General features: G+C 45.6%; 1 protein-coding gene across 8 annotated transcripts in view; it reads left to right on the forward strand.

Moving 5' to 3' along the window:
• Nucleotides 1-14,174, forward strand: part of LOC126412823 (AT-rich interactive domain-containing protein 2-like) — a 323,653-nt gene that overhangs the window by 120,558 nt on the left and 188,921 nt on the right. The gene's annotated exons all lie outside the window — the stretch shown is intronic.

A 14,174-nucleotide genomic window follows, 5' to 3' on the forward strand; every position in this document is an offset into this window, starting at 1 on the left:
AACAATTATTTTGGTGACATCTTGGATTGTCGGGTGTTCTGCCGGATATCAGCGTCGTACTTGCACGATATTTCTGTCACGTAGCTCGTGACCTTCATCAGGTGCGACCTGAGACTGCTCCTCGAGTGGACCTGGTCCAGTATTTATGCCTATGGCCTTCCCCCTCCACCAACGGCTGCAGGCGCTTCCTCTGTGGTCGGCGCCCATTCCCTGCGACCTGCTGGAGCGTTGCTGCTCCGTTTTCCGTCCGCTGCGGTTCTAGGTGTTCCCTCTGCGGTCCGCGCCCACCAAACCCGCTCCTGGGGGTTTCATCTACGGTCTGGGGTACCAAGCGTTCCCCCTGCTGTCCGCACCCGCTCGCCACGACCTGTTGGAGCGTTGCCGTCCGCACGCACGCACGGGTCTGCCCTGACCCGTGCAGGAGCAGGCTAAGCAGTCTTCTGCTATTCCTGTGTAAACCTTACATATTGGAACTGCTGCCTCTCTTCATGGATTGGCCTCTAGGTTTTCCTGGATGCGGATGTCCTGCCTCTGTTGCGGAAGTTTTCACTCCCGCAGCAGGTCAGGCCAACGTGTTGTTGGCCTGTGGTGTGTAGGGTGGCCCAGATCCCTGATGAGCCGGTTTTCGGACCGTTCGGTCCGCTCGTAGAACGTCCGCGCCGATTGCTTGAAGCGGTCGCGGAGGAGGGGGATTCCAGTCTGCTCGTGTAGCCGTGCGGTCGAATATAACCTCGGCAGGCGCAGAGCGAGCTTGAGCGCCCTGTTCTGCACCCTCTGCAGCTTGCTGATGTGTGTTTCGGCCGCGTTGCCCCACACCACAGCCGCGTATTCCATCACTGGACGTACCAGCGCCAGGTACAGCGTGATGCCGTGGTGAGGCGGCAGCGCAGACGAGGGATTTAGCAGAGGGTACAGGACGCGTAGGCGCTCTATTGCTCTGCCCCCGACGTCCTCGATGTGCGGCTTCCACGGCAGCTTATGGTCCAATGTGACCCCCAGGTAGCGGCCAGTCTTGCTCCATGGGACGGGGCTGCCCATGATGGCGACTGGCGGAAGATCAGGCGGCAGTGGTCTTCTCGTGAAGACCACCGCCTGGCTCTTCGCCGCGTTTTGCTTGAGGCGCCACTTGGTCGACTAGGCGCCAAGGGCCTCGCAACCGCTTTGGAGAAGACGGCGTATCTCGACCGCCTTCATGCTCCGCACGAACAGCGCAGTGTCGTCGGCATATAGTGCCAACTTCACCGGCGTCACGCGCGGAGCGTCGGCGGTGTATAGGGAGTACAATAGGGGCCCAAGGACGGACCCCTGCGGCACTCCAGCACGGATGTGTCGATGGGTGGATGTCCCATCGTCCAGTCTGACGTGGAAGGACCGCTCGGCTAGGTATGAGCGGAGGAGGACTCCGTGCGACGTCGGTACCCCGTGCACGAAAAGTTTGTACACGAGGCCGTCGTGCCACACGGAGTCGAATGCCCTGGAGACGTCCAGGAACACCGCCCCAAGGTATTCCCGAGTCTCCAGGGCGCGCATGGCTTCTTCTACCAGCCGCATCAGCTGGTGGACGGTGGAATGGCCCCTCCTAAAGCCGAACTGCTCGTCGGGTATGATGCCTTCCGCTGACACGTGGCGGAGCAGTCGTCTGGCGTACAGGCGCTCGAACACCTTCGAGAGCGCCGGCAGCAGGCTGACGGGCCTGTAGTTGGCGGTTGCCGCTCCGTTTTTCGTCCGCTGTGGCTCAGGATGTTCCCTCTGCGGTCCGCGCCCACCAGTCCCACTTCTGGGTGTTCCATCTTCGGTCTGGTGCGCCTGGCAGTCCGTCAGGGGCTCGTTTTCCATCTCCGGGCAGAACACCCGACAACCCAAGATGTCATTAGATCGCCGGGAAAGCCTGAAGAGTTACAGTTGTTTTGGTATTGATATAGCCACTTGCACAACCGTAAATGCAACGTGTATTTCCACCAGACGTGCTTAGGTTTGGATTCCTAAAAGCACCATCAGAGGCCCGACATTAGTTTGCACATATAAACATCTTTCTGTGGTTGTATTAAATAGTCTAACGCATATACTTGTTAATTTTTCAACTAGCGGTGCGCCATGTGCGATAAAAGTGAAAAAAGAACGAATATCGCCTTACAGTTAGTGTCTGGCAAATTTTTCATCACTCTGCATAAAAAGTGTACCAGAGCGTAAATATTATGGCGCTATATCGTTGTCATGTTAGTGGCAGTCGCTGGCCATCGGGACTCGCCAAGCGGGACTCATCACTGAAGACAGTTCTACTTCACTTAATGAGATCCCAGGCCCGGAGTCGCCCCGGACAGCGGTGGGATACTAGCCTGACTCGCCGGCCATATGGCCCTACAACCAGGCTTGGTGGTCTGGGGTGCCATTTCATTTCATACTTGAGCGTAGCGGTGCGTCAACGATATTCTGCGCCCCGTATTGTTGCTCTAATGGCAAGCCATGCTGAGCTTACGTTTCAGCGCGGCGAGAGTTTCTACTGTTTGTCTTCGTGCTTGACAAGCCCTACCTTGGCCAGTAAAATCGCCGGATCTCTCCCCAGTCGTGAACGTTTGGAACATTATGAGTAGGGCACTCCAACCAACTCTGGATTTTGACGATCTAACTCGCCATTTGGACAGAATTTGGCACGACATTCCTCAGGACTTCCAACTATTCTGTCATTCACTGCCAAGCCGAATAATTGCTTACATAAAGCTCAGTGGCGGGCCAAGGCGTTACGAGGGTTGCCACAAGTTCTGGGAATCAGGGAATTTAAAGTGAGTCAGGGAAATATCAGGGAATTTTTTTTTTTTAAAATAAGGGAAAATCTCGTTTTTGCCTCAGTAGGTGAAATGGTTTGTTACTGAGACGTCATGCGTCGTCGCAGGCTGGTGGGCGCAGCTGAGTGCATGCGCTGCTCCCTCGCTGTTACTGCCTCTCCCCTTCCTACCACTCCCCTCAGCTTGCAGTCAGTGCTGTCACCAGTTCTTGCCGCTAGACTAGCAGCTGCCACTGAGGAGCGGGGAGGCGTGAGGACTGGTTTGTTTGGATCTGATTCTCAGAAATTGTTGAGTTTTCTGAGAAAGGCTGTGGCTGAAAATTTAGTTTGTGAGAGTGTGATTGTCTTTCCAACGTGCCTATCTGCGGCTCGCTACGTTGAGTTGTTACCTGCCCTCATAGTATTGATTCTCCGAGTATTCGCACAAGTTATCTGTTGCACGGATTGATCACTGCTGTCTCATTTCATCAACTTGGTGTCTGTGACACGTGAATAGCTGACCACACAAGTAGACCTCCACGGTGGGCCAAAACCGCAGGCCATTTCTGCGGGTATCTCTAATGGATCGGGCCTGCCGATCTGGAACCCATCGTTTCCCACTGATGTGCTGGCCCTGACCGTCGGATCTAGTCTTGATCTGCCCGCAGGTCGGGTCTGTTTGAGTGTGGCGTAATGTAGCAGATTTTCATGGTTTATCAATGGATCCGAGGCTGCGGTGGTTTTCGGCAGGCCAGAGGTCATGGGCGGTGGATTCCAAGAATTGCGACTGTATCAACGCAAGTACATTGTACAGTGCGGCGTTTTATTTTATTTATTCTAGTACATTTTGGCACTTTGATAGTAGTTCATACATTAGAAAGTATGGGCGATAAGAAGAAGAAAATTGTGGAAATCACTGGAGGTTTGTACGCTATTTACTCGTACATTTCTCGAAAGAAAAATCACATTATACCTGTAAAATGAAACGACCGTTTGGCATTGGTGGCCGGCAGGCCCCATCCGGGGAAGTTCGGCCGCCGGGTTGTAAGTCTTCGGTCAGGTGACACCACAGTGGGCAACTTGTGTGTCGGTGATCATGAAATGATAATGAGGACAACACCCAGTCCACCAGCGGAGAAAATCTCCAACCCGCGGGAATCGTACCCGGGCCCACTGCATGGTAGACAAATACATTACCACTCAGGTAAGCAGGCGAACACACACTTCCTCTAAAATAGTAGACATAGCACAGTGGGTAATAACTGGCAATAACGAACATAGTAGAACTAACATTTTATTGGTGCTCATCTGTACTGTTGGTTTACACAACTCATCCCCGTCTTATACAGTTCTTTCAAGAGGCCTACTTTTTTCTGACGTTATTTCTGAAATCAGTGAAGGTATTTTAAATCTGTCTTGCAACTCCAAGGAAATGCATATTTGCGTCACCAAATATCTTTCGTTTTATTGAAATGAAATAACATCAGTGATCTTAATGAAACACATATACCATCTGGCTTGCTTTCTTCATCTAAAAGCAGTTCATTTCTAAAGATGTTGATGTTAGTACACGATTTTTGCTCACAAGTTTGGAAATACAGAAGTCGTTACATTTTTTGTCAACCTATGTGTTTACTCTACCTTGACATCTCAAAATTTTTCAGGGAAAAATGCTAAAACTTGTCTGGAAATCAGGGAAATATAAAGGAATTTCACTTTGGGAAACTTGTGGCAACCCTAGTTATTGACTTACTCAGTTTGTGAAGCTCTTTATCTTGAATAAATAATACAGTTTTTCTGAAATTATAATCATTTGTTACTCTGTAAATGGTCTCACGGCTACCATTTTCCATCCCATTCGAATGATTCCTTTCTGGTGCGTCGTTTTTTTCTTGTCTTAAAGTGTATGTGCAGACGTACGGGATTTGGTATATCGAGCATTTGTAGGTTTCTGTATGGGCAAAGCGTAAGATATCCTCCAGGAGATATAGTAATTAGGGAATAAATCTGTAATTTTTGCGTTACCATCGCTCAACAAATAAGAGTTGAAGATGGGAAGCATAATCGCCACGCTTGCCATCTAATTTCCCCGGCCGCCACTAACATGAGCTGCCTTTGGCTGGCCACCCCACAAGGATACAGACCCCGCTCGCGTTGCTAATTTTGGTTCGTCCTGGGTATTTAATTTCCGCGGTGGCACATATATCCGGGAGGCTTTCACCGATCCTCCACCTGGGGAGTAGCCTCGTGGGGGACTAGCTTGAAATTTGTGTATCAGTAGTGGTGTGTAAACTGGAAATCAAAAGCTGTCAGTTTCGTGTTCTTGTCAGTACTAAGATTTTTTTCTGCCAGTAATGACCTCTGGCAGTGCTCGTTAACGTGACAAACACCGAATTGTATTTTACAGTATGTCCTCCATTAACTAGTTGGGTATGTCAATTCAAAGGTCAGAGGAAGACAAGGACATAGTAATTCCAATAGGACCATGCTTAGTAAAGTACTGCGGTGTTTAAATCAGCCTATATCTCGCGGTTCAGTCGCCATTGATACTTTTGTGATATTATCGGGATGTTACCAAAATTTTAGATTTTGGCACAAAATAGCATATCGAATGTGGTATTACAGGATGTTTCAAAAAGAATGGCCCGATTTCAAAAGTCCATTTTTATTGGTAAAAGTGTAAAACAAAAATGGGATTAATTGCAATATACTCACAGAGTCTTAAAGTTTCAGCTATGCTATTACAAGTGCTCTATGTGTCCACCAGCAGCAGCACGATCAACATTTTTTTACTTACCACGGTTAATTTTCAGTGATGAAACAACGCTTCATGTTAGCGGTAACGTGCACATGTGGGGACTCAAGAACCTTCATGACATTATTAAGCATGAAAGAGTGTCACCTAAAGTGAACGTTTTTGTTAATGTCTCATGGAAAACTGTATGGTCTCGTATTTTTTTTAGGTAAATCACGGTGATTGGAATGAGCTATCTTCAAATGCTGGAGAATTGGCATTTTCCACAACTTCAGGAGGACTCGGATGACTTAATTTTCTAACAGCGTGGAGCTTCACCACACTGGCACAACAACGTCCGCCAGTTTCTCATCACACCCTGCCTCATCGCTGGATAGGGCACACCGAAGCCCGAGACACTGCCCCGCATTCTTGGAGTCCAAGACCGCCAGGCATGACCTCATGCGATTTATTTCTTGCGGTGATATGTTAAGGAAATCGTGTTCCTCTCCCCTTTATCTCGTGACATAGGCAGAATCATTCTGTAAAGTTTATGGCGAATTTAGCTATCGGCTAGATGACATACGTGCTGCTGCTGGTGGACGCCTAGAGCATTTGTGACAGTATAGCTGAAACTTAAAAAAATTGTGAGTGTTTTGCAGTGTAACTCATGTATGTAGTATTTGTATGTCCATTCTTTTGACTGGAGGTCTTGGGAACCACGGCTGTTAGTTATTGTAAGAAAATGAAACGCCTGCGGCCGTCCTTATTTATTGTGTAGGTACCAGTTTCGGCGCTTCAGTGCGGCATCTTGAGGACTGTATGCATAAAACTGAGCCTCCACTCGGCTCTGTACCAGAGGTCCGCAAACGGTCCTGTCGACTATGCCGCAAATGGTCAGCTCTGCTTTCATCTTGCAAGCACGACTGGCAGCCTTTACCACTTCTGTTAGCCGCTCGGAATCTCTTCTGATCCAAAGCGACACACATCATTGTTACCGACGTGAGCAACCGCCTGCAGTTGGCTGCACCCTGTGCTCTTCATGGCATCCGGGAGGACCCTTTCCACATCTGGAATGACTCCACCCGGTATGCACACGAAGTGCACATTGGTTTTCTTACCCTCCTTGTCAGCCAAGTCCCTAAGGGGCCCCATAACGCGCCTAACGTCGGAGCTCCCAACTACCAATAGTCCCACCCTCTTCGATTGCCCGGGTCTTGCAGGCTGAGTGGTTTCCTCTGAAACAGGACAGGCGATAGTGTCCGCCTACACCATAAAATGCCGAGTTATAAACAGTTGAGAGGTGTATGTTTGGTCCTCTGACACGTCTTGGATATTCATTTTATGTATATGACATAAGTACCCCCTCAAATGCTTAAAACTCAGCGTTTTACACTTTGAGTCGACACATAGATCATGTTTCTTCGCTTCACTTGTTTCTGAAGTTGTTGCCTCCTTTATACTATCATCATCTTGTAAAATTATTTTCTCTTTCAGTAGGTTATTTCAGGGTTATGCTGATAATGTATGTCCGACTGGCCAATAAAAATCATGGAATAGTTATTTAATGAAGTTATTAATAAATAATATAATTGTACAATGTATAGAGTGGAAATTCGTTAAAGTATACTTGATGGTATGGTTGTTAAGTTGATATTGCTTTCATTACTATTTATGCATACGGGCCTGAAGCGCCGAAAGTGGTAGCTACACAATCAGCAAGATCCTAAGGACCGTTGTAGGCGTATCATTTCTTTAATAAGCATGATTGTAGTATGTCTTTATCAATAAATTTGGAGCTCTGAAATTAGGTCATTGTTTTTGTAACACCCTGTGTGGGCTACACCGACGTCTCTTTTGCTGATCCATTAGCATGTCTCGTTCGCTGTCCGGAGAGTTCGAGACGACTTGTACAAGGGGGCCGCCACCGCGCTGTGAGCGTGGCGGCGTGGCCAGGGCAGGCGGATCGCCGCTCCTTCGCGGCAGCCTCCCTGCGCCCAACTGAGCGCCGGCGCCGCGCTATCCCGGCGCTGCCTCCCTCTCTCCTCCCTCCCCCCTCGGCGCGCACCTCTGGCGCTGCCGGCGCACACGTCTCTGTGATACCGGAGCTGTCTTCGCGATGTCGCCACCGCCACCGCCCTCCCCCAGGCCAACCGGGCTCGCGCGCGCGTCTCGTTCAACAATTGACCCAGCACGTGTCCACGGATTTCAACTGAAAGCCTCGTTCTCGGTTGTTAAGGCCGATGGCCGGTACGTTAGTCCTACTAACGACAAAACAGATCTGAGAGATTGCTCAATAGCAACCTCGAAGAGTCTCCGCTACTACAACCGTAACCGAACCCTGGAAATTTGTTCAGAGAATAAGAAAGCGTATAGTGGGGGTGTAATTCAAAATTTTCCAGCTTGGGAGGTTGCGTCTTCGGAGAAATTATTATCTGAGTCGTATATTGAAGGGGCTGCGATTGTGTGTGGAGGGGGGGGGGGGGAGGGGTTCGGAAAAAACACGGCTGCATGCACTGATCACCCAGAACATTACGAGCGGGGGGCGATGAGCTCTGACGCCACTCGATCGGCTACCAGATCTGGCGGGTTGTGGGGCCAGAACATCAATTGGAACTCGCCACTTGTGTTCCTTGAACCAGTCCATCACACTCCTGATATTGTGATATGACGCATTATCTTGTTGAAAAATGCCACTGCCGTCGGGAACCGTGGTCGTCATGAAGGGATGTACGTGGTTTGCAACCAGTGTACGATACTCCTTTTCCGTCACAGTGCTTCTTGGAGCTCAACTAGAGTCGTGGATGCCCACGTGAATGTTCCCCAGAGCATAATGGATCCGCCGCCAGCTCATCTCCGTCCCGCAGTACAGGTTTTAAGGACCTGTTCCGCTAGAATAAGACGGATTCCCATCCTCCAGTCGGCATCGTGGTGAAGGTATCGGGATTAATTAGGTCATAAAACGCTCTGCGACTGCGCCAATGTCGAGTATCGATGGTCACGTGCCCATTTCGTCGTATTTGCCGATGTCGTGGTGTTAACATCCATGGGTCATACTGTTCTGGCTGATCGGTGTACAAGCTAACGTAACTTTTACTGTTGGACAGATAATTGAACAAAATTTTGCAGCCGGCCGCGGTAGCCGAGCGGTTCTAGGCGCTTCAGTCTGGAACCGCGCGACCGGTATAGTCGCAGGTTCGAATCCTGCCTCGGGTATGGATGTGTGTGATGTCCTTAGGTTAGTTAGGTTTAAGTAGTTCTAAGTTCTAGGGGACTGATGGCCTCAGTCTCATAGTGCTCAGAGACATTTAAACCAAATTTTGTACATGTTGCCATTATATGAATGCCTATAATCTGAACTTTTCAGTTTTTTGCCAAATAATTTGATCAGGACGTTGCTGGATACGGTCAGAACACATTACATCACGAGAGGAACATTTTCTCAGTGGTCACTTTACTTATCACTTTCCAAATGTAGTAGGTTATTCTTGTTATTAGATAAACATATCTGCACACCAGATTCTTGATATCAAATTTAGAACTCTCGCAACCTTTTTTTTTTTTTAATTTACCTGTTTGAGACGTAGCAATTTTTATTAAAAACTTAAATTTGACAGTAACACAGTCTAAAAAATTTTGTACCACGGAAAGATTTATTACAGTATGTACAAAGTCTTAAGCAAATTTCGCCCTCTGACCTACAATGATTCAACAGAAAATGTTCCTTATACACAGAAAAATGAAACTTGTGGGAAATACAGGAAAAAGGATGAGTATTTACGCCATAAACAAGACCCTTAATATTCACCATGACTGTACATTTGTGCTTTGGGTCATCAATAGCTCTTTTCTTCTAGTGTGATCATTTTTGCGTACCCTTTTGGCGATATCCTTCATTGACATTTCAGAATTAGAATTACGCGGATCATCAGTCTTCTTCAATAGGTTTTCAGTGAAGCAAACTGAATCAAATCTTATTCTCTTAAGGGTTCTGAATCTTGCCGTGTTACAGTCATTGAACACCAGACAAGCATTATATGACAAAATTTTAACAACAAATAATACGGATCCGACGATTAAAGTTTCAAAATGGCTCTGAGCACTATGGGACTTAACATCTGAGTTCATCAGTCCCCTAGAACTTAGAACTACTGAAACCTAACTAACCTAAGGACATCACACACATCCATGCCCGAGGCAGGATTCGAACCTGCGACCGTAGCGGTCACGCGGTTCCAGACTGTAGCACCTATAACCGCTAGGCCACTCCATCCGGCGATTAAAGTTTGCTTGCTACTGATAGTGTGGTAGCGATTGCGGAAAGTGCAGCTTATCTGATAGATCTGCACAGTCTTAATTATAGTTTTGATTGAGAAGTCATTCATGACGACTTTATCAGCACCCAGGACAAAAAGAGACGCTCATCACTTCCTCGCCGCAGTGGGTCGGCGGAAAGCCTCATACTTGTAACGGAAAAGACTCATTCATATTATAGCCCGTTCGTCTCGAAGTAGGATTCGTGTTTTACCTCTAGCACTGGGGCGTCTACATTGACATTTATCATCCCTACTCCAGTGAAAAACGTTTTTAGACCGACGTTCTAGGTATCAGAAGAAACTGTTCGTTCGTCGGGTGAAGAATATCTAATAATTTAAAATAATGCTGTTAACCTGCTGCAGAACAAACTGTTACTGTTTCTTACAAGACATCTTCTAAACACTATGGGGAATCTGTACGTGCATCGATATCCACAACATGACAATTGTGTATACAACAGTATGTTACGTATATCTGTGTCGATGCTATGTGTGACAGTTAAAAGTTCTTTGTGATGTTCATCTAGAAAGAAAACAACCTTGTGGATTTCTAGAACCCAATTACAACTGTGTCTATGTTAATATGTTAGGATATTAAATGTATCCTACCTTACAGCACATAGTTTTTCGTGCGTGTTATTGCTGTCAATTCATAGTGACATTTCTTGGTCATATTTGACATAAACATAAAATGTAAACATGGAATGACTGACAGGCCAAAGAGTCTATATTACAAGTCTCTTGTTATTTCTGAGATCATATTTGTATGCACCAGTGACATAACTTCATATGTGTAAAATACCATATTTGGAAAGTTAGAATGTAAGAGTAAAGTAGACAAAAAATAGTAAAATAAATACAAAAATAGAACTGATGTTAACTGTCACGAACTACACATTAAACATCTTGGCCTTAACATAAAATCTGTGTCCATCGGGTAATGAGGTTGTCAGTTCTAACTTGGATTTATTGATGATACGACATATCATGTCAAAACAGACAGTTTTTATGGAGGAAATGCAGAGACTCCAAACCGAAGTTACTCCTTAAATCACTGTTAAAGTTTTGTGTACACATATTACTTCGTAACTCTGTTCATTAGTTATGTTGTCATATGAATTTATATCTCAGTTTCTTTTAGAATGTATAAAAATCGACCTTTTACTGCTGTATGAAGAATGCCGGCCATGGTGGCCGAGCGGTTCTAGGCGCTTCAGTCCGGAACCGCGCTGTTGCTACGGTCGCAGGTTCGAATCCTGCCTCGGGCATGGATGTGTGTGATGTTCTTAGGTTAGTTAGGTTTAAGTAGTTCTTAGGGGACTGATGACCTCAGATGTTAAGTCCCATAGTGCTCAGAGCCATTTGAACCATTTTTTTTTTCTATGAAGATTGGTGATGTTTTTATTACATTACCTGAATGCTTGTATTACCTTAAATGAGCACTGAATGCTGAAGGATTGGCTTCACTAACGTTGATACGTTCTCTAAATTTAGTTTTGAAGTTTCTCCCTCTTTGTGCAACATAAAATTTATCACACTCACTACACGTTATTTTATCATCTCCAGGGGTGTTATATGCTTGGCTCTCACCTACCTTGTGTATAATACGTGATCTTACATTGTTCTGTCCCAGCCAGTTTGCAACTTAGTTTTTCGAAACAAACGACTTACTTTGTCAGTAATGTATATCATTGATGTAGAGATACATAACGTGAGCACATATATTTTTCTACCTTATGTATACGATTTTCATTTTGTAGGTATTGATGTACATATAATTGTCTGCTGTCCACTGCGTCAAATGCCACTGACGGTTAGGAATACCGGTGTCGCTATTAAAATAATTGCAGCCCTTGGCCCTTAGAAGTTGTCCTTTAGCAAATATTTACACGCTGCGGAGCGGGAAGCATTCAAGATTTTTAAACTGTTACGGTCTTTAGATCCTGATCTCGTAAATATTTTTCTTTAAAATGAAAAAAGAGCATCTTGGCCGCCGAATATAAAAGTTGCGTTGAAATTGGAAGAGGAAGAAAAAGTTGGAAATCTTGATGCTGTTCATCTGTTTACGTACTTTGGATAAGTGCTTGTGTGAGTGATATTTGAACACCTTCCGACGCTAAACGCAGGTATTGCGGTATTGATAGCAATACTGTTATAATGAAGATTTAGTTAATAGCATAATGTTAATGGCATAGAAGTCAAGCAATCCTTAGCAGAAGAATAATATAGGATAGTACGTTCTTAAAGACTTATGAGGTAATGCTAGTTAGTAACTTTACGAGGGACCGATGACCGTAGCAGTCTGGTCCCTTTAATCCCACAAACCAACCAAGTAACTTTACGAGTATTTTCGCACGTAATCAGTGAATATCATATTTACATTTATTTGACGTTTGAAACTAACGGCAATATTGAAAAGATTCGTGTGAACAGCGCCAGAAAAAGTCGAAACTAATTTGGCGTGAGGCAGAATACCTATGACATCTCGCCACGTTGTGGAGCAAAGGCAGCAGTTCAATTGAATGGTAAAAAATTTAGTCACATAGGGTGACTTCACACGGCTTAAAACTGTTACAGTGCTTGGAACCGCTAGACGGGTAGTAATCTTTATAAACCGATTATAAAAATTTGTAGAACTGGTAAGAAAATATGACTTTGCGATGAATTCTCAGACCGTGAAACAGAATGGCTAAGCTAGTATATTAAACATTAAGAGATTGGACAAAGTCATTATAAGGAAAAATAGTGAGGTAATGACGATGTTCCTGCCCACCAAATAAAAGAATCTCAGCTATGGGGAGAAAAGTGTCGTCTCATTACCCATCTGTCAGCTGTTGTTCTATACACAGTGACTCTCGGCTGGTAAGTGACAAAAAGCTTGCCACAAGTCATTGCCTCTCCTGGACTACAGTGGAATGGCCTGTCGTGTCTCACCCGCCGAATTTACCTGTCGTTGCACCTTGTAACACTGCTTTCCCAATGAGGGGGGGGGGGGGGAAATGGGAGAAGGGAAGGAGTGGGTGAGATCCTAAAAGATTGTCTTCTCCTCTTAATCTCTCTTTGGAGGTAGCTCTATTCAGGGTGTTCCGGTAGAAATGGTCAGTATTGTGGGATATGACAAGAACTATATCTGAACCAAAAAATCTAGTGAACATCGGCTCTAAAACGGGCATCATAACGGCTATGAGTAACTTTCACAGTAGAAGAGATGTATTTCAGATTAGCGAAGATGTGCTCATAGCTCATTAGGTATGCACTTCGTTTTGCTGGCCAGTTTCTTTTGCTGTTTTGGTACATACTACGTCCTCAAAATAGTTTTTTTGCTTGGAATGATAGTTTGTCGTATCCCTGAATATTGACAATTCCTCCGGGGACACCCTTTCTAACGCAGGGAAGTTCATAAATGATTAAGATAGTTAATGACCAAGTGTTCGATAGATTAATTTAAATGATACATCTTAAACCTATTAGAGGCCGCTTGGAGTGGCCGCGTAGTTTGAGGCGCCTTGTCACGGATTGCGCGGCCCCTCCCGCCGGAGGTTAGAGTCCTCGCTCGGGATGTGTGTGTGTGTGTGTGTGTGTGTGTGTGTTCTTAGCATAAGTAGTGTGTAAATCTACGGGCCGATGACCTCAGCTGTTTGTTCCCTTAGGAATTCACACACCTATCAGCGTGATCACCACATGCTACAAGTACTAGCGAAACGCCAGTTAGAATTCCGAACTCCGAGTAATAAAACGACTCGTGCATCAAAAAATATGCGCCTGCGTTATCAGTTGCTGACCAGTAAATCATAGCACAGCGTCACAGGATCTCCTTGTCACTGGAAAACTGCTATCCGACGCTGTAATTTTACGTGACAGGTAATGTACTGGCAAGAAATTTACTTTTGTTCTTCATTGGGAACAGCGATTAATACTTTTGACTGTGGGCCAGTATGAGACTGGTGTGCGAGACTGATATGTAAATAGAAGGCCATAGACCTTGTACATACATCAAACGTCCCTAACCATCGGGAGTGGAACTAAAAGTCCTCCTTTACAAGAACTGCAAGATTTTTTTTTATTGTCGTTTTCGAATACAGTGTTTTTCTGTTCTTTTTCTTTTGGGAGAATTCATAAATCGTTCGCCGAATAATATGGAAGAATGGTACGGCAATATTTTCTTATTGGGATTTTGATCATCAGTGCACAGATTGGTTTTGAAGCATTTCTGTTTTGTTTGCCAGCTGTACACTACATACTAGCATAACTGCTGTACCCCAGATCAGGAATCATCTGCCGTACACACATCTATACCTGCCCCTGCGATTCTTTCGCCCCGCCATCACGACAATTACAGTTTTCAGCTGTGTCTGTTGTAATA

This window comes from Schistocerca serialis, chromosome 7, assembly GCF_023864345.2.
Source record: "Schistocerca serialis cubense isolate TAMUIC-IGC-003099 chromosome 7, iqSchSeri2.2, whole genome shotgun sequence".
NCBI classification, from domain to species: Eukaryota; Metazoa; Arthropoda; class Insecta; order Orthoptera; family Acrididae; genus Schistocerca; species Schistocerca serialis.